Genomic DNA, 26,378 nt, shown 5'->3' with positions numbered 1-26,378 from the left:
AATTCAGATAGTACCTTAGTGGAGAGAATTTTATGATTTCGAAAATAGGTATTGTTAAATTGATGGAAGAGAATAGAGTTGAATAAACACTAACTACGATAGAAAATGTAATAAGAGTAACAGGAGAAAATATGAGGCTAAATCCAGGTAAAACGTAGACAAAATGTGTATCGTATAATTCAGAATGTGCAAAGAAAAAGCACTAGTTATACAGGCGCTTAGAAGATACAGGACAGATGGAGAGCAAGTATAGAATCGAACTTTGTAACAAAAGGAAAGAATACAGGGAAATGTTAAGAAATACGAAGTTGGAATGGCAACAAAAGATGGCTACAGACTTAAATGAAAATTGTAAGGACAATGATAGCAGGAATGCATGGGACAAAGAACAACTCCGTTTCTGGTGGGACAAACGTAAGTCATAGTACAGGTATTCAGTACTTCGAGAAATTACTTGATAAAGAAGACAAATGGAGAGCTCATCATGAGGGGATTGTGGTTTCGTGGGGTTTGAGTGTCACTCTACCTGATTTTTTTTCTATTGGCTTTACGTCGCACCGACACAGATAGGTCTTATGGCGACGATGGGAAAGGAAAGGGCTAGGACTGGGAAGGAAGCGGCCGTGGCCTTTATTAAGGCACAGCCCCAGCATTTGCCTGGTGTGAAAATGGGAAACTGCGGAAAACCATCTTCAGGGCTGCCGACAGTGGGGTTCGAACCACCTATCTCCCGGTTACTGGATACTGGCCGCACTTAAGCGACTGCAGCTATCGAGCTCGGTTCTACCTGAATTATATGAAGCTATTTCAACTCAAGAAGTAAGCGACCTGTTACGAGGAGCCAAATCGGGGAAATCAGGAGCTATTTCAGGTATCATATATGCCGTTTGCAAAGAGGTGGGAAAGCGAAACGGCATGATGGATGTTAGTTGAGGTCTGCTTTTTCTCTTCCTAAGCCACTCATCCCCACTAAGTTACTGCTGGAATCATGCAAAAACTAACCCTTCATCGATGGGGAATTCGGGTAGTTCTTAATAAAATAAAATATTTTTAGGTGACAGTAAACGTCGTCTGAGAGCTGAGCATGTTTCTGTCAGCAGGTATCTGACATGAGTCATTTTTATTCGTCTGCTGTTTAAATAGCAGAACAGTGGTCTCGCCTATTTCAGGAACACGATGAAATAGTATTTCAAATAATATTTGCTGTTTAGAAATGTTATCCGCATGTTGTTAAAGGCTTGCATTATGTGCTGCTGAAAACACAAACAAAGCAAATCAGCGGGACGCTCAAGGTGACTTGGTTCTCGCTTTACTGTATCTCAAACAAGCGCGGATGTTTAGACCTTCATAAATGTTCAGAGAGGCTCGAATATGCCATTACTCCTTTCAAGACGAGAGCGCCTGCTGCAATACAAGAACCAGTTAGATACTGTCTTATTAGACAAGGAATGCTAGTAGGTGTGCCTACTCATGGATCTCGTTAGAAACACAAGAACGAATGTGATAAAGTTACTTGTCAAAATCTACCAGTTACGGGGTCGGGAATAACTTTGGTATGACATTATATAACATGTTTTTACGCCGGATGTCCTTCCTGACGCCAACCTCAGTTGAGTTAATGAAGGTGAAATGAATGATGGCGAATGAAACTGGGTAAGGAGATGGAAGAAATCGGCTGCGGTCCATGAAAAGGAACTGTCCCGGCATATGCCTGGAAGTAAAATGAGAAACACAGGTCAGCCGACGGTGGGGCTCGAATTCGAATGCAGAGCTGGGCTCTATAGACGTAGCGCGTTACAAGTGCAAAAATGCATATTTTACTCGTAATTATCGTATTAAACTATTACTTGTTTCCTTTCTATTTTCGGCTACTGGGCGGTTAGGGGCGCGCAGCTGTGAGCTTGCATCCGGGAGAGAGTGGATTCCAAATCCACTGTCGATAGCCCTGAAGATGTTTTTCCGTGAATTCCCGTTTTCACACCAGGCAAATGCTGGGGCTGTACCTTAATTAAGGCCACAGCCGCTTCCTTCCTTTTGCTAGGCCTTTCCTATCTCATCGTCGCCATACAACCTATCTGTGTAGTGGGACGTAAAGCAAATAAAAAACGGCTAATAACTAGAAATTAAATAAATTCTCTGCAAACAGTTGTATATTGTTTACAATACAAAATATTGAGTAGTATGAGCAATGTACATTCTAAAACAATGGGTGCTGAGCCAGCATTTTCCCACGAGGTCATTGACCCCTAGTTGAGCAGTAAGGCTTGGTCGATTCTGGAATGAGGTCATTGACCCCTAGTTAAGTAGTAAGGCTATGTAGGTTCTAGTCCATTGGACGCGGAATAACGTCATAACCTTGCGTACGAGAGCATGCCTAACCTCACAGACTCCATTAGAGGGGCCTAATTGGTCAGGGAATGATATGGGGGTGCTTTTTGACCCCTAGGTGCGGTTATGACGTAATACGCATACCTACGAGGGCAATGCTAACCTCACAGGCCAACCTGGAGTGTTTTGAACGCTAGATGAGGTTATGACGTCATACCCTGACTACGAGGGCAATGTTAACCTCACGGGCCACTTTGGAGGAGCTGAATCGGACGGATCCCCTTGAAGGAGCCGAGTCGGAAAGGTCACGGACCCCTATGGAGGAGCCGAATCGATCGGGCACTCATGGAGGAGCCACAGATCGGTTAGGTGACCTGTAGATGAGGTTAAGACGTCATTACGGCGTGTTAACCTAAGCTGGCACACTAACGCTAACCTAACCTCACACACAGGCTTCCCTTGGAGGAGTCCAATCGCTTAGGTAACTCGTACTTGAGGTTATGACGTGTTAACCTAACCGCGCTACGAGGAACACCAACCTAACCTCAGAGGGGTTCCCCTTGGAGGAGCTGAACTAGTGAGGTGAATTGTAGGTGTGATTAACACGTGTGTTAACCTAAACTTGGCCACGAACGGTAACCTAACATCACACACGCTCTTTGTCGTCACCCCCCTCCCTTGGAGTAGTGACGGAGCTGTGACGTAATAAGCGTGGACGATTTAAAATGCATGCTTATCTTTTTATAATCGAACGGGCAGGCCTTCTCCTGACAGAGCTGTGACATCACAGCGTGACAAATGACTATCAGATCCCGCTACAGACATATCAGTGCGGTCTCGTGGCGACTTCGTGAGTTACTGTAATCAGAAGATTATCAGATCCCTCCAGAGACATAAACAGGGGGAATAGCTAGTGCGCATGTGCGCGTGTACATCAGCTTGAGGTACACTCTGGCGGCGAGTTTGGAAGTTACTGTAAAACGGATTACTCACGCACTCACAGGCTCTTTGCCTGTCTCCTCTTGATTTAGTGACGGACCTATGACGTAATAAGCGCGGGCGATTTAAAAATGCATGCTTATCTTTTTATAACCGAACGCGCAGGCCTTCCCCTGACAGAGCTGTGACGTCACAGCGTGGGTGATTTGAAATGGGCTGCATGATGATATAACCTAACGTGTGTCCATTTGTTGTCCCGTTTCTCTACGGTGCCGGGTTTGTGGTGAGATGAATCTTTTAAGATGAATTTTTATAACCGTATGCCCTTCCTGACGTCAACCTCATCAGGGAAGATAATAAAATTAAATGAATGACATGATATATGATAGTAGGAAGGAGAGGGTCTCCTGTCGAATAGCATCGAGAGGTATGCTCAACTCCAACGTCATCCACAATCGGCATTAACCATCCCTGTACTGACCCACCAAGTGCAACAGGCATGGAACTCCATCCCACAAGCCGACACCCGGCACCTGTACGACATATTGCACGCTCGTTTGCATGCCTGCATTCAACGGTCAGGCGAGTACACTGGTTATTAATAGACCAGCATGGCACATTTGCGATGACTTTTCTCGCGCGGATGTTAACCTATAGTGTTGTACCAATTAAATACGTTACCTCGGCAAATATATTGCCAAACTTTCCGTATTCTACATTCCTTATTTCATGGTGTTTGGATACTTTTTCCGCCAGTATATTTCGGACCTTTCACTTCCCGTCGGGCTGAGTAGCTCAGGTGGAAGAGCGCTGGCTATATGAGATGAAGTTGAATTAACATCATCTTTGAGATGCATAAAAACGCCTACCAACGTTCGATAATCTAGCACAATCCCTTCTTGGTGTTTGGATATTGTTTCCGCCGGTGTATAAATTGCACTGACGAAACATGTTTATAATTCTTCACTATTACTGTGTCCCGGATTATTTACAGTCCTTTTCTACATCTACATGGGGTTAGTTGCCAAGATTATAGTAAAATGTGATGTAATTCGAAACACGCCAGGATATTTGCAAGGGTGAGGCAGAATCTCGTACGCCGATGTCATCCTTGCATTGAGGTTGGCGGCCGTCACTTTGAGCGACTTTTATGTGGTACGAAATGGTATGTTAACTTAGGTTTGCTGAAACACATTGTAGGCCGTTGTTATTGTTGTTGATGATGTTGTCGTCGATGTTATTGATGTTGCTGCTTCATGGTGGTGGGTAAGGTTCGCCTTAGTTGATAGTCGTGTTCAGGTACTTGTAATTATCTCCATGGATCTGGACGGATATTTTACTTGGTGATTAGAAAGAGGAAAGGGCCACTCTAGATGGAGGAAAGGAGAATTCTAAATCTAGAAGAGAGGCGGGGGAGGGCTCGTTTTTATCTCAAGAGAGAAAATGGACAATGACCCGATGTCACATCATACGAATGCTGCGAAAATTATATCTTTAGTAGGATCTTAACTATGAGACGCTTAAGACCGTTAGCAGTTAATGGGATATTAAAAGCTTAATGATCGCAAGATGTTAGGGAATTTTACCAACCTTTACTTCTCGCTACCAGCTATCTTCAGGATACTCACCTGCAAAAGAAAAATAATAATTAGGAACAGAACCATACATTTTACAACTATATCTTTAATTCAGTTCATCTATGTTCACTATGTTCACTAACTGAATCTGAAAAGTATCGACATTCTACCAAAACATCCATTAATACTATGCTTTTATAATGTGAAGGAGCAACTAGAGTCCAGTTTTATTTAAACTAATACATAGCCTACTAAACTGTTTACAATAAAGAAGCTGTAATGTATACGTACATAACACAGCATGGGTACTTGGGTAAAGTCTTTGTTAACATATTTTTTTATATGACGCCTAGGTAGGGTTAGGCTAGGTTTTCAAAGTTAGTTAATTAGACTTTTCATCATACCCATGTCACTGTTTTCTCAACTCCTTCCATAACAACTAAAATTATTACTTAGCCTCCTCATATTACCTGTTAACATTCTCCAGGATGATCAACTGCGCAACGTGCATCAGTTTCTTTGATGATAGAATTTCCCCTAAAAGTATAGGACTTTCCTTCATGAAATCAAGTTATTATGGAAGCCCATGCAAGAGACAATTTTAACGGCATTTTAAAAGTGCTCACTACAACAATTCACTGCTCTACATAATGCATCTTAAAATGCCTGTTTTGGAATGAGAGAATTTTAACATTAATTTCTATGCTGTAATTCAATAATTTATTAAGAAAACACTGAGATATCGTTCTGGCAGTGTGAAAAATGTGAAATTCTACACATCCAATTATAGAACCAGAAAGAGCAATAATATGCTGTATGTTTTTGTTTATATTTCAAAATCTCACTTATTAAGATGTCTTAGTATTGAACTAGGGCAGCGAATTGTAAAGATATTGTTAGGGAATTGACGGAGCAATAGCTCCTACTAATTTCATTAAGAACGATAACAATAGAGACTATTTTCGAAGTAACTGACGGACTAGATTTTGTTATTACGGCACTAACTCCATCTAACAGAGATGAGTGGCAGCAGAAGAGACTTACCACACCTATGATAGAAACAATAGGCAGTCAGTGTAGTGTTATTTTTGTAAGGTATTAGGACTTAGGACACTGTACGTCATTATATTTTGTTTCCTTCCGGCTCGACGATATTACTGCTTGCAGCCCTCCTTCTTCCTTTTCCCCTTATTCCTCGAGCGATCGTTCCTTCACGTTTCTCTTATCATTTCGATAGCCATCTTCGATATCTACCTGATGAAGTGGAGCTAATGATCATGCAGTTATGAAGCTTATAAATACAATATGACAAAAACACCACTATCATCAGTTCATTCCTAACTACGGTGACTGAACAATATTTTCACATCAGCGATGCTCGCTGCTGATTGGACTTAGAAATAGAAATCTAAATTCGTGAATATCTCCATTGTTGTACCTTGTACGGTAAAACGGCACTCACTATACATAAAATATGAAAAAATAGATTTTCTACAATCATTGCTATGTGCATTTTCTAGATAGAACTATTATTTTCGGAGGTATTTCATATTTTTGGTAGTTTTTTTGAAAATCTAAAACTCGTGCTAGCTCTGTTGCTCACCCTCGCACGGTACAATCGCATGTAATATTAAAGACGGAAATTTATATTTCGCACAACTTCTGTTATGTACAGTTTTTCGATACAGCTAATATTAATAGAGAAGTTTGATATTTGCCATTTTTACCCCTTAATGTTATTATGCCAGTTTTTACATTTTTGGCTAGTGGTTTAACGTCGTCCTTACACATCGAAGGTTTTTCGGCGATAAAAGGATGAAAAAGGGCTAGGATTAGTAGGCAGCGGTTTTGGCCTTGTAAAGGTGCAGTCTGGTGTGAAAATGGGAAAAAACAGAAAAAATCTTCAGGGCTGCCACCATCTCCCGAATGTAAGTTCACAGCTACCCGACCCTAACCGCACGGCCAACTTTCTCGGTCGACTGTGTACTAATCAAATAATAATATATAGGCCCTACCCTAATGCACACTCCGGCTATCCCTGAATGTACATTTAAAAATTCGAGAAATCAGTTATTCAGTTTTCTCACGATGTCGGAACGAACGAACGAACAAATTGAACTACAGCTCTTTTCGACATTTTTAGACCTACTCAAAAAAAAGGACAAAGTATGAGGTAAAAATTTGAAGTATACAGACAAAATGATACTATTCTTTATTGGAGATGAATCCTCATTGAAAACTATACAGTGTTAATGGTGGTAGATGGCAATTATTTTCAAGTATATAACAAGTCTGTGTGATGTACGAGTCAAGCTGGAATAAAACCAAACTGAACTAGGCCTGTGTACACAAATATTACAAGAGGATCTCACTATTGACACAGCTAGAATGAGCCTCTTTAATCTAAAAATACCCACTGTGACACTTACAGCCCTAAGGTTGTTAGCCTGTCAAGATGATTGCTGCTCAGCCAGACGGCAATCAATCAATCAATCAATCAATCAATCAATCAATCAATCAATCAATCAATCAATCAATCAATCAATCAATCAATCAATCAATCAATCAATCAATCAATCAATCAATCAATCAATCAATCAATCAATCAATCAATCAATCAATCAATCAATCAATCAATCAATCAATCAATCAATCAATCAATCAATCAATCAATCAATCAATCAATCAATCAATCAATCACCTCTGAATTGCATTCAGTGCTGTCACCCAGGTAACGGATTCCCTACCTATTGTTTATCTTTTTAAGAAAAGGCTAGGAAAATCAGATAGGGAATCCGCCACCTGGGCGACTGGCCTAAACGCAGATCAGTAGTGATTAAAATTGAAACTTAAATTATGTGGCAGAACATCCTCTTGAGGTGTTTACAATATATTTACATTTCAGAAAACGCTGTAATCCTTGAAAGTGACTGTAGAAGGCACTTTAGATGTGTCTAAATACAGTATTTAAATCTCATAACGTATCTACTTCACTAACACCAATTAAAGATTATGGTTCTACTAAGTGCGAAACCTACCTTTTCTATGCATCGAAAAGTGTATATGGTTTTATTGTTGCTAGTGGAAATTGTAATCGTGATGGCAAAACTATCGTGTGCTAGCAGTTTATCGGGGAATATATCTAGAGTGTTAAGGCAAAAGAGTATAAGTTAGGAAATGTTAAAAATGTCACTTATATTATGTTCTTTTTGTCCTTTTTCAAATGGGCCAATCAGTATCAGTTTAGAATGATGAGCGGTCATGGAAATGGATTTAATTCAAAGAGTATAAGTTTGAAGGTTTGGTTTGTGTTCGAGAAATGTAGTGTAACTCAAGTTATTCTGTCGTGATCAGACAGCATAGCTTCCCGTGATTATTCAGAGCAGTATAAGTCAAACTTCCTCACCACGAACACACAATGTAGTCTTGCTAGCACATTGTTACAACAATAAATTTAGCTTTGCTCGTTACTCTCACATTATTGTGGAATGATTTCGATGAGAGATTATCTCCGTCTTGTAATAGTAGACATACAAGAACGTTGTGGAAGCCCAAGAGGAAACCTCATTCAATATTTGGGGTTATACGTATTTTTATCTTGTTTATAGTTCTGAGCTAACATCAGTGTGCTTTACAAAATAATTACGGCAATAATTTTGTCTAGAACTATGAAGATTTTAGAGTTAGTGAAACGAAACCCGTGTGAAAAATACGGCAATAACTGTAAATAACTATAATAAGTGCCTGCGAATAGTTGTAGATTGGATAACCCTCGGTGTGGTTGTGCTTTTATTTTTTAAGAATTGTATTTATAATTGTGAAACATTTGATAGGGACATTTCTTTCCTAGATGGAGTAATTACAATTTCCTATTTCAGCTGTTGAAATGGCACCACTAAAAGCATCCAGTTCCAACAATAACCAGCTGAAACTTACTAGAATAGTAGAGAGATGTTCACATAGAGATGAGCCCTAATGTTTACCAAGGTACATTACAACAAGAACAAATAGGTACAGGAAATATCGCTGAATTAGACATCGTGAGTGTTTTGGTGGATAATGAGACAAGCGTTCTTGAACTTTCTTTTAACAGTGTACCTCTCCAGTGATTTTATTCAGGATAGTAATCGGTCGATTAGTGAAGAATCATTAAAGACAGGCATAATACAAAGAAAATTTTGCCAAAATGTGAAATATTAGGCTAAATAGGAAACGATGAAAAGATATTTAATAGTATTATGAAATACAATAAATCGTAATAATTTTATCCTTCTAATTTTTAATTGGTTTATATCAAACATAAAGGAATAATTATTATATTTACAGTGAGAGAACAAAATAAAACGCTAGTTAATAGTTAATCAATAATTAGAACAGAATGATGTATCTTGCTAGTATATCCAAATATTAGCTGACAACACCTTTAATAAGAATTACAGTGTGACAGATGCAGCTTTTCAATATTTTCTGACAAAAGGTTCCATTTTATGTCAGTAAGTATTGTTTCGTACAATAAAAAAGATCGCTCCACATCACATGATGTAATTGGAGCATATCTGTATCGCGCTATAGCCTATTTGGTAGATTAATATTTGCTAGTATTTCAGTGCTCTTGGCTTCAAGCACCTTACTGATTTGAAGGATAGTACTGTATGATGGATTACTTTTTACATCACTAAAGAAAATTTAGTGGAAACTGTTTTGCCGGGTGCCCGTGGAAATTGAGTCAATTCTTCTTTCAAGCCTTCTGCGTACTAAACTGTTGTCAGCACTGCTCCAACTTCTCCGGCACAGTAGGTACTCTGGAAAAATGGTCCTGTTTGTAGGCCAGGTCTCCTTTCATGGTCTTTTTTTACAACGAAATGTCTCTTGTACAAGCTGTACAAAATTACTTGAATATGAGTCAGAACTATCAATCACCTGCGCAAAAAACAATAAAAATCGCAACAGATATAACAAAACATTTTAAGGATCCACCATTTAGTTTTCTGTCAATGTAGGAAAAGTGCCAATAAAGAACATTTTAATTGAATTACAGATTAATGGTGTCAAAGTTGGCAGCATAAAATAAGACTGCATTAACCCCAGTTCCTCATACGAGGACTGGCCGAGGTGGCAAGTAAAGATCTCCTGCAAGCTCCTTGTACACCTGAACTCTTTCAGAACCTTTCAGAAAACTTCCGTGCTTTGGGTGATCAAAGAATCAACAGTAGGGAATTGCTCTCTAATGCTCTGTGTAGCCCGTTGAATAGCATGTGCGACACAGGTCACATGTAGAATGTCTGGATAAAACACACCTTCACCACCATGCATGGTGTAGCATCACTGACCAACAGAAGCAGCTTCTCCTCTTGACCAGGCTCCTCCCATAAGGTGTCTAAAATGATGTATGAAAAAATGTTATTCTTTGCAGAAATATATATATATATATATCGTTCTTCCTGCCAACGTACTTCACTTATACCAACTACATCTAACTTTAGTCTATCCATCTCCCTTTTCAGATTCTCTAATCTACCACAACGATTCAAACTTCTAACATTCCACGCTCCGACTCGCAGAATGTCAGTATCCATCTTCCTGATGATCGCCCCCTCTCGTGTCGTCCCCACCCGGAGATCCGAATGGGGGACTAGTTTACCTCCGGAATATTTTACCCGGAAGGAAGCCATCATCAGTACATGGTTCTTCGAACCATCATCATCATTAAGAGTTCAGATGGAAAGCCACTTCTAGGGAAAGAAGACAAAGCAGAAAGATGACAGGAACATATCCAACAGGAGTATCAAGGCAAAGATGTAGATAATTTGGTTCTGGAACAAGAAGAGGCTGTTGATGCTGATGAAACGGGAGACCCAATTTTGAGGTCAGAGTTTGACAGAGCTGTGAGTGACCTAAATAGGAACAAGGCACCTGGAATTGATGACATTCCCTCTGAATTACTGACTGCCTTAGGAGAAACCAGCATGGCAAGGTTATTCCAATATTTTGGTGTGTAAGATGTATTAGACAGGAGAAGTCCCATCCGATTTTCGGCAGAATATTGTTATACCTATTCCCAAGAAAGCCGGTGCTGACAGGTGTGAAAACTGCCGCACTATTAGTTTAGTATCTCATGTCTGCAAAATTTTAGCACATATTATTTACAGAAGGATGGAAAAACAAGTTGAAGCTGAGTTGGGAGAAGATCAATTTGGCTTCAGAAGAAATGTAGGAACACGTGAAGCAAACCTCACTTTACGTTTGATCTTAGAGGATCGAATCAAGAAGGACAAGCCTACGTACATGGCATTCGTAGATCTAGAAAAGGCATTCGATAATGTTGACTGGACCAAGCTATTTAAGATTCTGAAGGTGATTGGGATCAGTTACCGAGAACGAAGAATTATCTATAATCTGTATAAAAATCAGTCTGCAGTGATAAGAATCGAGGGCTTTGAAAAAAGAAGCAGCAATCCAGAAAGGAGTGAAGCAAGGCTGCAGTTTGTCCCCCCTACTTTTCAATGTTTACATAGAACAGGCAGTAAAGGAAATCAAAGGGAAATTTGGAAAGGGAATCACAATCCAAGGAGAGGAAATCAAAACTTTGAGATTTGTCGATGATATTGTTATTTTATATGAGACTGCAGAAGATCTTGAGAAGCTGCTGAATGGTATGGACGAAGTCCTGGGTAAGGGGTACAAGATGAAAATAAATAAGTCCGAAACAAAAGTAATGGAGTGCAGTCGAACGAAGGCAGGTGATGCAGGAAATATTAAATTAGGAAATGAAGTCTTAAAGGAAGTAGATGAATATTGCTACTTGGGTAGTAAAATAACTAAGGATGGCAGAAGTAAGAAGGACATATGATGCAGAGTAACACAAGCAAGGAATAGCTTTCTTAAGAAAAGAAATTTGCTCACTTCAAACATTGATATAGGAATTAGAAAGATGTTTTTGAAGACTTTCGTGTGGAGCGTGGCATTGTATGGAAGTGAAACATGGACGATAACTAGCTCAGAAAGAAAGAGAATAGAAGCTTTTGAAATGTGGTGTTACAGAAGAATGCTGAAGGTGAGAACAAATCGAGGTGTTTTTCTTTGGATTTTTCCAGTTCTTGAATCAAGTAATCCTGGTGAGGGTCCCATAAACTGGAAACATGCACTATTTGGGGTCTTATCACAGACTAATATGCCCTCTCTATTACATCCTTACTACAACCCCTAAATACCCTCATAAGCAGGTGCAGAGATCTGTACCCACTATTTACAATCCCATTTATGTGATCTTTCCTTATATTAACAACTACGTACTTAGAATGATTCCCATAAGGAACCTTCAGTCCATCAACGCAGTTATTAAAATTGCAAGGACTTTTCCTATTTGTGAAACTTACAACCTGACTTTTAACTCCGTTCATCACCATACCATTGCCTACTGTCCATCTCAGAATGTTATCGATGTCATTTTGCAGTTGTTCACAATCTTGTAACTTATTTATTACTCTATACAGAATAATATCATCCGCAAAAAAAGCCTTCTCTCTGATTCCACTTCTTTACTCATATCATTTATATATACAATATAAAAGAACACAAAGGTCCAATAATACTGCCTTGAGGAATTCCCATTTTCATTATTACAGGGTCAGATAAAGCTTCGCCTACTCTAATTCTCTGAGATCTGTTTTCCAGAAATATAGCCACTCATTCAGTCACTCTTTTGTCTAGTCCAATTGCACTCATTTTTTCCAGTAGTCTCCCATGATCCACCCTATCAAATGCTTTAGACAGGTCAATCGCGATACAGACCATTTTACCCCCTGAATCCTAGATATCGGTTATATGTTGCTGGGATCCTACAAGTTGAGCTTCAATGGAATAACCTTTCATAAACAAGAACTGCCTTATATCGAACCAATTATTAATTTCGCAAGCATATCTAATATAATCAGAAAAAATGCTTTCCCAAAGCTTATATGCAATGCATGTCAAACTGACTGGGCTGTAATTTTCAGCCTTATATCTATCACCCTTTCCTTTATACACAGGGGCTAATATAGCAACTCTCCATTCATTTGGTATAGCTCCTTCATGCAAATAATAATCAAGTAAGTACTTCAGATATGGTGTTATGTCCTACGAAATCTTATCAACTCTAGCTGCTTTTCTAGTTTTCAAATTTTGTATGTTGTTGTTATCATAGGCAAATTTTAATACTTCTTTATCATTAGTCACCTCCTCTATCTGGACATTATACTTGTAACCAACATTCTTTACATACTGCTGTCTGAATACTTCTGAGTTTGGAAGATCTTCGCATAGACACTATACTTGTTCATTAATGATTCCTGGAATGTCCTTCTGGGAACCTGTTCTGATTTAAAGTACTTATAGGCACATTTCCATTTCTCACTCAAATTTTTATTACTGCCAATTATACTTGCCATCATGTAATCCTTAGCTGACTTCTTTGCTAGATTTAATTTCCTAGTAAGTTCCTTCAATTTCTCCTTACTTCCACAGCCATTTCTAACTCTATAATTTTCTAGCCTCTATCTCCTTCCTAGTCTCTTCATTTATCTGTTACCGCCTTTAAAGGTACAAACTTGTTTTCACATTACTCAACAGTTGGTTTAAACCCATCCCAGAGTCTGTTTAACTTTTTTTTACCGTTCTCCACAGTTCATACTGTACCGGTTACGACCTGTACATGCATATTTTTTTGAGAGTTGATCGTATTTTATCACCACGCGTATTACTCCGTGCAAGCCTGGTTTGTTTACATTCAGCAGGACGAGCAAGCAAGCTGAGAACAGCTGTATGCGTGACGTAGCCGCAGGGGCTAGTTAGATCACCCGCCTGTCATGCCACGTGCAGCTAGCCTGAACTCGTATGTTCCAGATTCAACCGTCACACCTTCCGGAACATTCGATGGAGGAAAAATTTAAAACTCCTATAATAATTGGGGTAGCGCCTTGATCAACATGTCATTTTAAAGGGAATTACATAAACGTCGCAATGCTTGAATTTCAAGAAAATCCGTCGAGGGATTCAGGAGATAACCAGCTTCACGGCATATGTGACGTAGATGTCCCAAACCAAATATAAGGGGGGATCCGTATAGCCTGATATCTCAGTCTATCAGTGACAGTCGAGTAGTCAACGTGGCCCTACTCGCTGCCATTATCGTCGGAAGCTATCTTCGTGTGGTTATAGTCTCACTGAGGAACTGAATTTTTCTAAGTCTTTAAAAATGGGACTTGCAATATTTACGAGTGTTGAGGAATTCTGAATTTTTCTAAGTCTTTATAAATGGGACTTCTAAGTCTTTATAAATGGACTTTAACTTTTCGCCAGTGATTATTCAAAGACTTGTCATATTTACCAGTGTTGGACGTTAACTTTTCGCCAGTGATTATTCAAAGACTTGTCATATTTAACAGTGATGGACTCTAACTTTATTCGAAGTTTCCATGAGCATAGACTTGCGATCTTTGCCAGTGATTACCTAAAGACTTGTAATTTTTTTCATTGATGAACTATAACATTATTGAAAGTCTTCATGACCACGGACTCGTCATTTCCATGAGTGTTTGTCTCGTGATTTTACTAGTGGTGTGAAAACTCATTACTGAAGGTTTTCATGAACTTTGATTTATTCTGCGAGTGACGAAGAGCACATTTTCGGAGTTTGCATTGATTCTACCAACCTCATTGTACTTGGGTAATGTGACTACCCTCAACATCGTCAGGAACCAGCGGAGGTCATCACGAGCATCGGGAACTTGAGGCGTATTCCGTGCAGCCAACCTGGATGGTCCGTCCGCATCTTGACGGAGTACTTGGGCATCTTCTGGAACGTGTTCCAGCCGGTGCGGCCTGGTGAGCTGGAGACCCGGGCCATTTAAAGGACAATGTGGAAGACAACCCCTATCTACCATGAGGTGATGTGCAATTTATCATGCATTACATGAATAAACTCTTATCAAATCAGATTCAAATGTTTCTTGTAGATAGGACCCTGCCTCCTGTACCAAGCCCTAGCTATTACTCATCCAGTTTAGCCCTGAGAACTATTCCATGCTTGCGTTGAAAATAAATCTTAAAGTCGGGCTCTTTTACTGGTACAATACTTACTTTCTTTTTAAATTCTCTCATGCCTATTTGATCAGCCATATGGTACTGCCAAGTAGTCCTAAGTTTAAGATCTTCCTGTCGATCACATTTATTTTTAACTACTATAAAAACAGCTTCGTGATCACTAATACCATCTATTACTTCGGTTTCTCTATAGATCTCATCTGGTTTTACCAGCGCAACGTCCAGATTATTTTTCCTTCTAGTTGGTTCCATCACTTTATTATGAATGTTTTCCTTTCCATATTAACTTATTTGCAATTTGTTGGTCATGCTTCCCGCCATTCGCATTACCTTCCCAATTGACATTTGGTAAATTGAGATCAGCCGCTACAATCACGTTCGTTTCCATATCGTTTCCTCCATAGCCGATTATCTTATAAAATAATTCCCAATCAGTGTCAACGCAATCCTTTCACGGTCCGTACACTACAAAGACATCAAGTTGCCTATTATCTTGAGAAATGAGCCTTAAACCTAAAATTTCATGTTTGTCATCTTTAACTTTTCCGTAGCTTGTAAATTCTTCTTTCACCGGAATGAATACTCCCCATTCTACCATTCGTATCCTGTCTCTAACATACACACTCCAGTTCCGTGAGAATGTTTCTGCATCCATTATATCATGTCTCAGTTATGATACAACTCCTATTACAATATCTGGTAAGCATATATCTATTAAATTACTTAATTCTATTCCTTTCTTTACAGTACTTTTACAGTTCAACATTAACATTTTTATGCCATCCGTACTTGCATTCCGCATCCCTGTACCCTTATCAGCGCTCACTAGGCCATCCCGTTTCCTTGAATGTACCACTCTATAACCCTTCTAAACAAATTTCCTAACTTATACGTACCACTGCTGTTTAAGTGAAGGCCATCTGAGCGCTGATAACTATCTCCTACCCACCCATTAGGATCTAGAAATCTCACTCCCAGTTTCCCACATACCCACTCAATAGTCTCATTTAAATCCCCAATCACCTTCCAGTCAGTATCCCTCCTACATAGTATTCCACTGATAACAATCTTCGCGTCATTAAACTTCACCCGTGCTGCATTTTCCAGATCTCACACGTCCCCAACTATGTTGACACTTATACCTGCTTGCTTTACGATGTTTGTACCAAGTGAAACACTACCACCTTCTCCTTAGCCTCCTCTTTCTCATTAACTTTTCTCAGCATCTCCCTTAACCTAATTCCTGAATAACTCTCTACCCTGGTTCCCTTTCCTCCAAACATTTTCCCCACATGTCTAACAATGGAATCCCCCATGACCAGGGCTTCAACGCTACCCAGCTCATCTGATGTCCTCCGCTCCTGGTCTGCCCTATCTTTGCTGACGGCTGCAGAAGCTACTTCCTCCTCCCTTTTTCCCTCCCATGACCCTGTTCCACCTGTCTTTTCCTAACCTGCACTCTACGTTTCCCTTTCCTACCTTTTCCTTTCCTCCTACTTCCACCCTTCTCAGCAACATTTCCCTGTTCGTGATCTTCCCTCAGTTGTTCTACCTGCAGTGACTCGTACCGATTCCTCACAGACACCTGTCCTGAATTCTGATCCTAAATAGAGCCCTTAGACTGCAATATCCTTCCCCTTAAAACATTGGACCACTTGACTTCTAAAATTCCCCCTTTCCTTCTCATCCCTCTTTTACACCTACTGTATCCTGTACATTGTTTGAGGGAGGACCATTTTCTTTCTTGCTCTCGGAGAGAATTCTATCTCCCTCAAACTCTCCAACTCCTCCCCCATACTTTTTAATGCCTGGCCACACCCACAGTTCCTTCATTTGCACTCTTTAGCTACTCTTTACGGAATAATGAAAATAAAAGTTTAGTACATAAAGATCACACGGAAATAAGGTACCGGTAATTAATATACTATTAAACTACAATACTTCTTTGTCGTACTATATTTTTATCCTACAACACCCTAACAGGTTTTAAACTGCCGTTAATTACAGAGAATAAGCACGTAAATTTCTAATAACGTACTATAATACACTACAATAGCTTTTAACCTACGTTAAGACGTATCCTAATTACAATGGGTTATTATTAAACACAAACAGAAATAAAAATTGCAATTTAAGCTTGAAATTCGCAAGAACTACTCAAGGATTACTAACAAAGTTAAATGCGTAGACAGATTAATCATTGTACTATTTTATCCTACTATGCTCTAATAGAAATGAACAGTCTTGAAATGGTTACCGTACACAAAGGTATACACGAATGCAACAGGCAAGATGTTATCTAATATAAAGTATCTACATTACAGTTCTCAACTGAAATGTGGTTATGTGATTATTATAGCTGTTGAATTACTATTTTTTCCCTACTCCGCAGGACGGAGAATAAAAATGTCGTTGAATGCTGAAAAATAAGAGGATGTCTACAATAATTTCTCAAAAAAACTTCTGTCAAAACTATGCCTGGGACTTGAATTGCAATTATTGGGATATGGGAATTTGGTTATTATTAGGTAACCGCTCTTAAATACTGAAAGATCGAGGGCGCGAAGTATAAATTACGGACACTTGAACTACCTACTCAGAACTACAAATGACCTGAATACAGGAATCAGCTGATTTTTATTTATATCTTCTTGACTACACTATACCTTTGCTCACGACTGTAGCCAACAATGTTATATTTGAATACGAAGAGCGACAATAATCGATAACAATACGACAACTGTGAGCTATTTCGCCAGTGAAATACTGTGTATTCTGTTGAAATCCTTTCTTTAAACAAAATTGACAACAATATCGCGTTATTTAAAGAAATGAATACCTTCGTGATATGTGGAACAGTTGAACGCTATTTGAAATGCCCTTATCTATTGCCTCCACTAATATAACCGCGGTAGTTACAACTCTTTTTAATATCCCGTCTTTGTAAGTATTCTATTCTATCAACAAACCTACTAATATATAAATAATACTATTTATAAAAAGATATCTCTTCTTTCACGCAGTCCTAACCTACAACTTGTAATCTAGCGAACGCCTACGGAACTAGTGCCTCTGATAATTTATTCGATGTCTATCTGGAAATTAATGATTTGAATGCAGCAATCAGAGAGTTAGGATACTTCGTGAAATTCTAAGTTGTTTCGCAACCTTCTCATCCCTCTCAATTAACTCTCCGAAATTTTTTTATCCCAATAATGACAGATCTACGCAATAGCTGAAATGCCAATCAAACGTTCAGTCGTTGGAATAAATTAGGGTCCAGATGAGCAGATGTGTGTTCATATTAAGCTTTCAAACCAGAAAATTCGGGGGATGCATAAAATTTGTAAACTTTCCTAAATGATGAGGAATCACCATCATCTCCATTGCAGCCGGGCTGAGTGGCTCAGGCGGTTGAGGCGCTGGCCTTCTGAACCCAACTTGGAACGTTCGATCCTGGCTCAGTCCGGTAGCATTTGAAGGTGCTCAAATACGTCAGCCTCGTGTCGGTAGATTTACTGGCACGTAAAAGAACTCCTGTGGGACTAAATTCCGGCACCTCGGCGTCCCCGAAAACCGTACAAGTAGTTAGTGGGACGTAAAGCCAATAACATTATTATTATCATCTCCATTGCAATATAGGCCCTACCTGCCCTTTGTTATGTAAATGATTTAAGTGTATGCGGGGCGTTTGAAAATACCTTCAATTTTCTATTGTAGTCATCTGGCTTTGGCATAGAATACGTCAGGTTTCTTTATTTTATTTTACTTTCTTACAATTTCCTTCACGTCTCACCAACACAGATATGTCGTTCGGAGACGATGGGATAGGAGAGCCCTGGGAGTGGGAAGGAAGCCGCCGTGAACTTAACCCTGACAATTACACCATACGATTTTCTGGCGTGTCGTGCGAATGAACGCCGTCTAGCGCGTTTTTTCTCGTTTGCCTATATCCAATTCATTGTTATTGTAGTCACTTCTTTCAACGAAAGTTTTTATATTGTTCAATATCAAATGGTAATATAGATATGCTAGCTGAAACAATGCTTGTACTTTTTCAGTCGTTCCATTTCTTTGTAAATTAAAATGATCGAATTCAATAAAACTTGCAGTTGGTGCGAACTATTTCTAGAGCATAACGCCTATCGGAACGTAAGCTTAAATAATAGGCTTTGAGTGTCCGACTCATTGGCTGAATGGTCAGCGTATTGGCCTTCGGTTCAGAGGGTCCCGGGTTCGATTTCCAGCCGGGTCGGGGATTTTAACCTTCATTGGTTAATTCCATTGGCCTGGGGGCTGGGTGTTTGTGCTGTCTCCAACATCCCTGCAAGTCATACACCACACATAACACTATCCTCCACCACAATAACACGCAGTTACCTACACATGGCAGATGCCGCCCACCCTCATCGGAGTATCTGCCTTACAAGGGCTGCACTCGGCTAGAAATAGCCGCACGAAACTATTATTATTATTATAGGCTTTGAGTGGCACGTCTTCGAGACGTGTGGTGTAACTAAAGCGATATGTGTAGACGTGTTACTGTCAGGGTTAATTAAGGTACAGCCCCAGCATTTGACTGGTGTGAAAATGGGAAACCACAGAAAACCATCTTCAGGGCTGCCGACAGTTTGGTTTGAACACACTATCTCCCGGATTCAAGTCAGGCTCCTTATGTTACCGGATATTCCTAAGCATTTTCATAACTTATTAGATTTTTTTTTTTGCTAGGGGCTTTACGTCGCACCGACACAGATAGGTCTTATGGCGACGATGGGATAGGAAAGGCCTAGGAGTTGGAAGGAAGCGGCCGTGGCCTTAATTAAGGTACAGCCCCAGCATTTGCCTGGTGTGAAAATGGGAAACCACGGAAAACCATCTTCAGGGCTGCCGATAGTGGGATTCGAACCTACTATCTCCCGGATGCAAGCTCACAGCCGCGCGCCTCTACGCGCACGGCCAACTCACCCGGTGCTTATTAGATTAGCTGCCACCTGATGTGAAACTAATAATTCTAAAGCAGATTGTTCTAATTTCATGATAACCTGGATGAGCATTTTGCCATTATGTCACCAGGGGTAGCGTTCTGACTATCGGCTGAATCCAGTTACAAAAGTTGCAATCTGAGGAGAGGGTTACCATCTGAGACAAGGGCCTTCATTTTCCTCACCACTTCTGGTGTGCGGCTGGTGGCTGGTCATGGATTTACCTGTTTTGTGTTTTTTATTCAATACAACACTGATCCCGTTCTTTGATATAAAAAAAACACGCTTCTTGCACATTCCTTGGATTGCAGAAGAGCTATAGTTAGCATCGGAAAGGGCTATTATGTAGCCCCTCCTAGGGAGGGTCAATCCGCTTCGGCATCGTTGCAGCTAATGTCACGAAACTCTACACACACGTTCTCATTACTGACGTGAATCATCACTCCCCGTTTTTACGTGCTGTACCCAAAATTCCTGCAACCCATAGACTATACCATACACAACGCTATCCATCACCACATTAACACACAGTTTCCTTTTCACGACAGATGCCACCCACACAGTCCGGCTCTATGGCTAAATGGTTAGCGTGCTGGCCTTTGATCACAGGGGTCCCGGGTTCGATTCCCGGCAGGGTCGGGAATTTTAACCATCATTGGTAAATTTCGCTAGCACAGGGACAGGGTGTATGTGTCGTCTTCATCATCACTTCATCCTCATCACGACGCGCAGGTCGCCTATGGGGGTCAAATCAAAAGTCCTGCACCTGGCGAGCTGAATTTGTCCTCGGACACTCCCGGCACTAAAAGCCATACGCCATTTCATTTTTTGCCACCCATACTTACAAGGGCTGCACCAGGCTACATACAGGAAGTCAGTAATAAATATTTAAATATATTAAATATTCGTGTGGTTTAGTTTCTGTTACAGTAGAGTTGAAATGTCCAAAGGGTTTCTCAAAAATAGATACTGGTGTGCTTTTGAGAAAGAGAATGAAGGGTAGTGGCAAATACTTTTAACTTGTTATCATGCAGCTTTCGCAGTTTGTTAGCCGAAGTCTTCATCCTGCTGTCGTTTATACAGGCGCAATGACGTGTGCTTATCTGGCAAAGCACTTATCTTACAATGCTTATTATCTACCAGAGCCTTAAGACTGTTTATAATAGTGCTTAGTTCAGCCGGTGTTTTCTTCATTCACCTCTTTCTTCTGGCGCAATAGTTCTATTTCTGTAAACAGTTCCCTTAGTCTTCAATTGGTCTATTTTGACGTTAACACTAGCTTCTCCTCTTCAGATATTTCTTATTCTGCCGTAGGAAAGTCTAATGAAACAACTTCTACAGTTTATGGAGTAAATGTAATGTCCTCCTCTCCTGTAAAATACATTAAAATAATATTACGGTGTTCTTCTTCTTCTTCTTCTTCTTCCTTATCTGTTTACCCTCCAGGGTCGGTTCTCCCTCGGACTCAGCGTGGGATCCCACCTCTACCGCCTCAAGAGCATTGTCCTGGAGCTTCAGACTCTGGGTCGGGGTATACAACTGTGGAGGATGACCAGTACCTCGTCCAGGCGGCCTCACCTGCTATGCTGAACAGTGGCCTTGCGGGGTATGGGAGGACATCAGTAGACGAATAAGTTTGAGTGGTGTCTTTAAAAGTAGGAAAGATCACAATGTGAAGATAAAGTTGGAATTCAAGAGGACAAATTGGGGCAAATATTCGTTTATAGGAAGGGGAGTTAGGGATTGGAATAACTTACCAAGGGAAATGTTCAATAATTTCCCAATTCCTTTGCGATCATTTAAGAAGGCTAGGAAAACAACAGATAGGGAATCTGCCACCTGGGCGACTGCCCTAAATGCAGATCAGTAGTGATTGATTGACTGACTGATTATTGATTAGAAGGGATATACAAGGAAGAGGTAAGGAAGCGGCCGTGGCTTTAAGTTAGGTACCATCCCAGCATTTGCCTGGAGGAGAAGTGGGAAACCACGGAAAACCACTTCCAGGATGGCTGAGGTGGGAATCGAACCCAGTTCTACTCAGTTGACCTCCCGAAGCTGAGTGGACCCCGTTCGAGCTCTCGTACAACTTTGTCAAATTTCGTGGCAGAGCCGGGAATCGAACCCGGGCCTCCGGGGGTGGCAGCTAATCACACTAACCACTACACCACAGAGGCGGACATATTACGGTACTCTCTTCGACTTATTTCTCAAATCAAGTGGCTAAAATTATGAGAAGTTATCCTCTGATTTTGTTAGTAGATACTTAGGAAAGCAGTAATGAGAAGTGGCACAGCCCATTCCTTCAGTCGCACGACACACAGTAAATTTACAACAAATAGAACATAAAATACAATATAGATATTGTATTTGTTTACTGCAACTGCAGTAGTCTCCAATGTTTTGGTACAACCAATATGGCGGCCCTGTGTGTCCATTGGTTGAACTCTGGCGTTGTATTGGCGACTCTAGATTATTCTGTGTTCGTTGGGCGAAAGTGATGGGCAGTGCACCCTAAGGGACAGTATACTGTAGTAAATTTCCACTCACCTCAGCTTGTCGGGTTCAGTGGCTTAGACGGTCGAGGCGCTGCCCGTCTGACCCCAATTTGGCAGGTTCGATCCTGGATCTGTCCGGTGATATTTGAAGGTGCTCAAATACGTCAGCCTCGTGTCGGTAGATTTATTGGCATGTAAAAGAACTCCTGTGGGCTTAAATTACGGCACCTTGGCATCTCCGAAAAACGTATAAGTAGTTAGCGGGACGTAAAGCCGACATTATTATTATTATTATTATTATTATTATTATTATTATTATTATTATTATTATTATTATTACCTCAAATCGACGTAGTCGGGGTACGTTCAGCAGTATCACTATCTCAAGACTATGTTCTTAGTGGTAAATTATAATGGCATACTTGTAGACCTAGTCGAACGAGTAGCTACAATGTTAATCAAAAGATACTGAAATCATTCAGCAGCTAAAAGCGGAATTCGCCCAACGAGATTAAACGAACGGACAGATGATACTGAGCAGTTTTAGCGTCGCAACAGTTTGAGGATTTTTGGAATATCAGGAATTCCCGGCGAGAACACCGGCGAGAATGGTGTTATTTTGGATGTAACAAGAAAAATTGATGTTCCCCTTGATCTGGCTAGGATAGATCCTATGGTGTTGGTATGCGAGGTAGTGATAAGAAAAGCCCGATAATTGTAAAATTAATTTCCTACGCTCACCGAAATTACTTTTCTCAGATTGAAGAAATTTCTGAAAAATACGGGCACTACATTTCGAGGATATCTGACGAGAGCTCGCGCGGACCTTCTGAAACAAGCTGTCCGTCGTTATGGCCTACACTCACGTTAGACTATCGATGGTGTTATCATGGAACGAATTGGTGAAATAAAGCGCAGATTAACGCCATCTCGAGGCAAAAGCGTTGATGAATCAGTATCCTGTATCAATGAAGTGACGACATCGGTACAGACAACTCGGTGACCTGCTTAAACACTTCAGTCCAAATTAAGAAACTGGAATAGCTACAGTCCGAGAGGTGACATATAGAAGCGTCCATCATTTATATACTGTACTTCATTAGTCATAGCTTAACCTATTATTACTCTTCTATATTCTATTTTTTTCCGTTTTCACTTCAGTTCCTTCCCTTCATTCAATTTATCCTTAATTCAATTTGTACTCTATCAACAGAATTATAACCATTTGTTTCGTTATGCTTTATTACTTTATATTATTGTACATCTGTAGCTTTTCTTAAATAATCTTAACTTCACTATATTTGAACAATACTCAATAATTACTTATTCATTATATTTAATTTTCGGTATAATTTTAAACTTATTACTCCTTGAAAGGAGTCCAGAAACTATGTATCCTTTTATATAATGTTTGCTATAAATTGCACTGCAATAATTGCTATGTCTGAGAGTCAGCATAATTTATTTTAACTACTGTCGAATATTACTTTGAAAAGCTCGAAAAATCTCGAGATAACCCACATTACTACTCAATCGCTAGTTGACTCCTCTCATATTTCCGAATTTCGTCATACTTTCGATAACAGTTCTTTTCATATAACAGCAGTTGGTGAAACATTAGATTTTTGAAACGCTTGGTGGACGATGCTGCAATTCTCTCCATAGGTATAATATTTTCTGCAACGATAGGTTAAGCAAAAGAGGTGGTTGTGTTACAGTTTACGTAAAGGACCCTCTAAAATGTAGCGTCGTTAGCCAATCTCTAGGTCAATATAATTAAAATAACTATCCAGCCAGACTGAAAACTTATTTATGCATGCATGTATCCTCCACCAACGACAAGTTATTTAGATTCTTTCTTGAATGGTATACATACAGATCCGTTGAATTACAAATATCTTATGTATTATTTGTTGTTGGAAGTATCAGTGCTCGATTTGGTAGTGGTACCTTCAAAAGTGAAAATATACGTGAAATGTTTTATGCTTCCAACCTAGAATGTTTACCATCCAGTGCAAAATTTCATACTGATACTAGTGAGAGGACCTTTAATATAATGTCCTCCAACTGCAGTGACTTAGTCGTCAAATATGAACTGGAATCTGCTGCGAACTTGCCAGGAGCACAATCTAATGTACGCTGTAGTTCCCATGTCTACCCCAAGACGAAGATCTAAAACGGTATTGGTCCGAGACTTCAGTAAATTTATCATCAGTGAATTTAAAGCTGACGCAAATTTACTTCCCTGGGGACATGTCTTTCAGTCCAATGACAGAGATGAAAAAGTCTCCTTGTTTAATTTAATTTCGTCTGGCTATTTCTAGCCGGGTGCAGCCCTTGTAAGGCAGACCCTCCGGTGAGGGTGGACGGCATCTGCCATGTGTAGGTAACAGCGTGTTATTGTGGTGGAGGATAGTGTCGTGTGGTGTGCGAGTTGCAGGGATGTTGGGGACAGCACAAACAGCCAGCCCCCGAGCCATTGGAATTAACCAATGAAGGTAAAAATCACCGACCCGGCCGGGAATCGAACCAAGGACCTTCTGAACCGAAGGCCAGTACGCTGACCATTCAGCCAACTAGTCGGACAGTCTCCTTGTTAAGTACATATATCTGCTCTCTCTACGATAAACATTCTCCCCAGAAAAGAGTGCACGTTAAACATCAATCAACGCCATGGTTTAGCACAACAATTAAGGATTTCATAAAGAAATGCGACAATGCGGGGAAATAATTCTGAAAACAAAACTTCCCACTGATTATAGGAATTTTACGTAATAAAGTTAAACAAGTAATCATAAACGCTAACGTCAAGTACACATATACTCATTTCAGTAACTGTAAGAGTACAACAGCATCGTGACAGTTCGCAAAATCTCTTGGAATCGGAATCAGTGCTCCCTCAGACATTCAAATGCCGACTTACCACGATGAGCTTTTACAATCATTTTGCAAATGTGACTCATAACAGAAATCCTGAAAAAATAGCTGAGACTATCAAACACTAAACATTTTTACACTCCCAAACAGAGAAAAAATCTACTCTATGTAGCCTAGATATATCCATCAAAAGCAGTCAAAGCAGTCCGATCTATCCGCACAAAAGCCAAGGGCGCAGACAATATTACAATCATACTTATCTCGAATTGCGTCGATATTTTCCTGCCAGCTATTTTACATTTGTTTAATTTTTCCTTCCGTTTGGAAATGTACTAAAATACGTTCGGTACCTAAGAAGAAAGTGCCTACGTCCTGTAGTGACTTTATGCCGATCAACATGTCTGTGCTTTAAGTAAAGCCCTGGAAAAGACAGTACACGAAAACTATGTGACTTTTGAATGACTTCAACGTTCCAAATCCCAACGTCTGATTTCAAGAATGGTCGCACCACAACAACGGCTCTCCTAAAAACCACCGGCAAAGTGCGATCAGCTTTCGGCAGCCGGCAACTCACGGTTTTATGTCAGTTCGATTTCTGTAAAGCTTTCCACTGTGTAAAACCATGAATTACTATGAATTACTTCTAGCGAAGTTTAAGTCCATCGGATTGACACAAAATGCTTTGTCACCATCATTCTCCGATAGTTATTTTCTTTGATGGTATGTCTTCAGATTGACAATTAGTGACTACTGGCGTACTCCAAGGTTCAGTCTTTGGTCCACGATATGTCCACAGTTTTTAGAATAGTGTTCTGAACGCTGATCATATTCAGGCGTCGTGCATTTTAGCCCCAGTATAGCTCATCAGCATATAGACTATTTCAGTGAAGATATCGTCCGTCTTATTCAGTGGACCTAAAATCATAATCTTCGGTTAAATATTTCCAAGATCCAGCTCACATTTATTGGTTATAACAAGCTACTAAACTACGTGGATTTCAATTTTCTACCGTCAGTAAAATTGCTATCCCCTGCAGTAATAAGGTCAGCAACTTAGGAATGATTTTCGACAGAACGTTGTCTTGATCGGA

The sequence above is a fragment of the Anabrus simplex genome, chromosome 2 (genome assembly GCF_040414725.1).
Source record: "Anabrus simplex isolate iqAnaSimp1 chromosome 2, ASM4041472v1, whole genome shotgun sequence".
Classification (NCBI taxonomy): domain Eukaryota; kingdom Metazoa; phylum Arthropoda; class Insecta; order Orthoptera; family Tettigoniidae; genus Anabrus; species Anabrus simplex.
Note: the sequence above shows the minus strand (reverse complement) of the source record.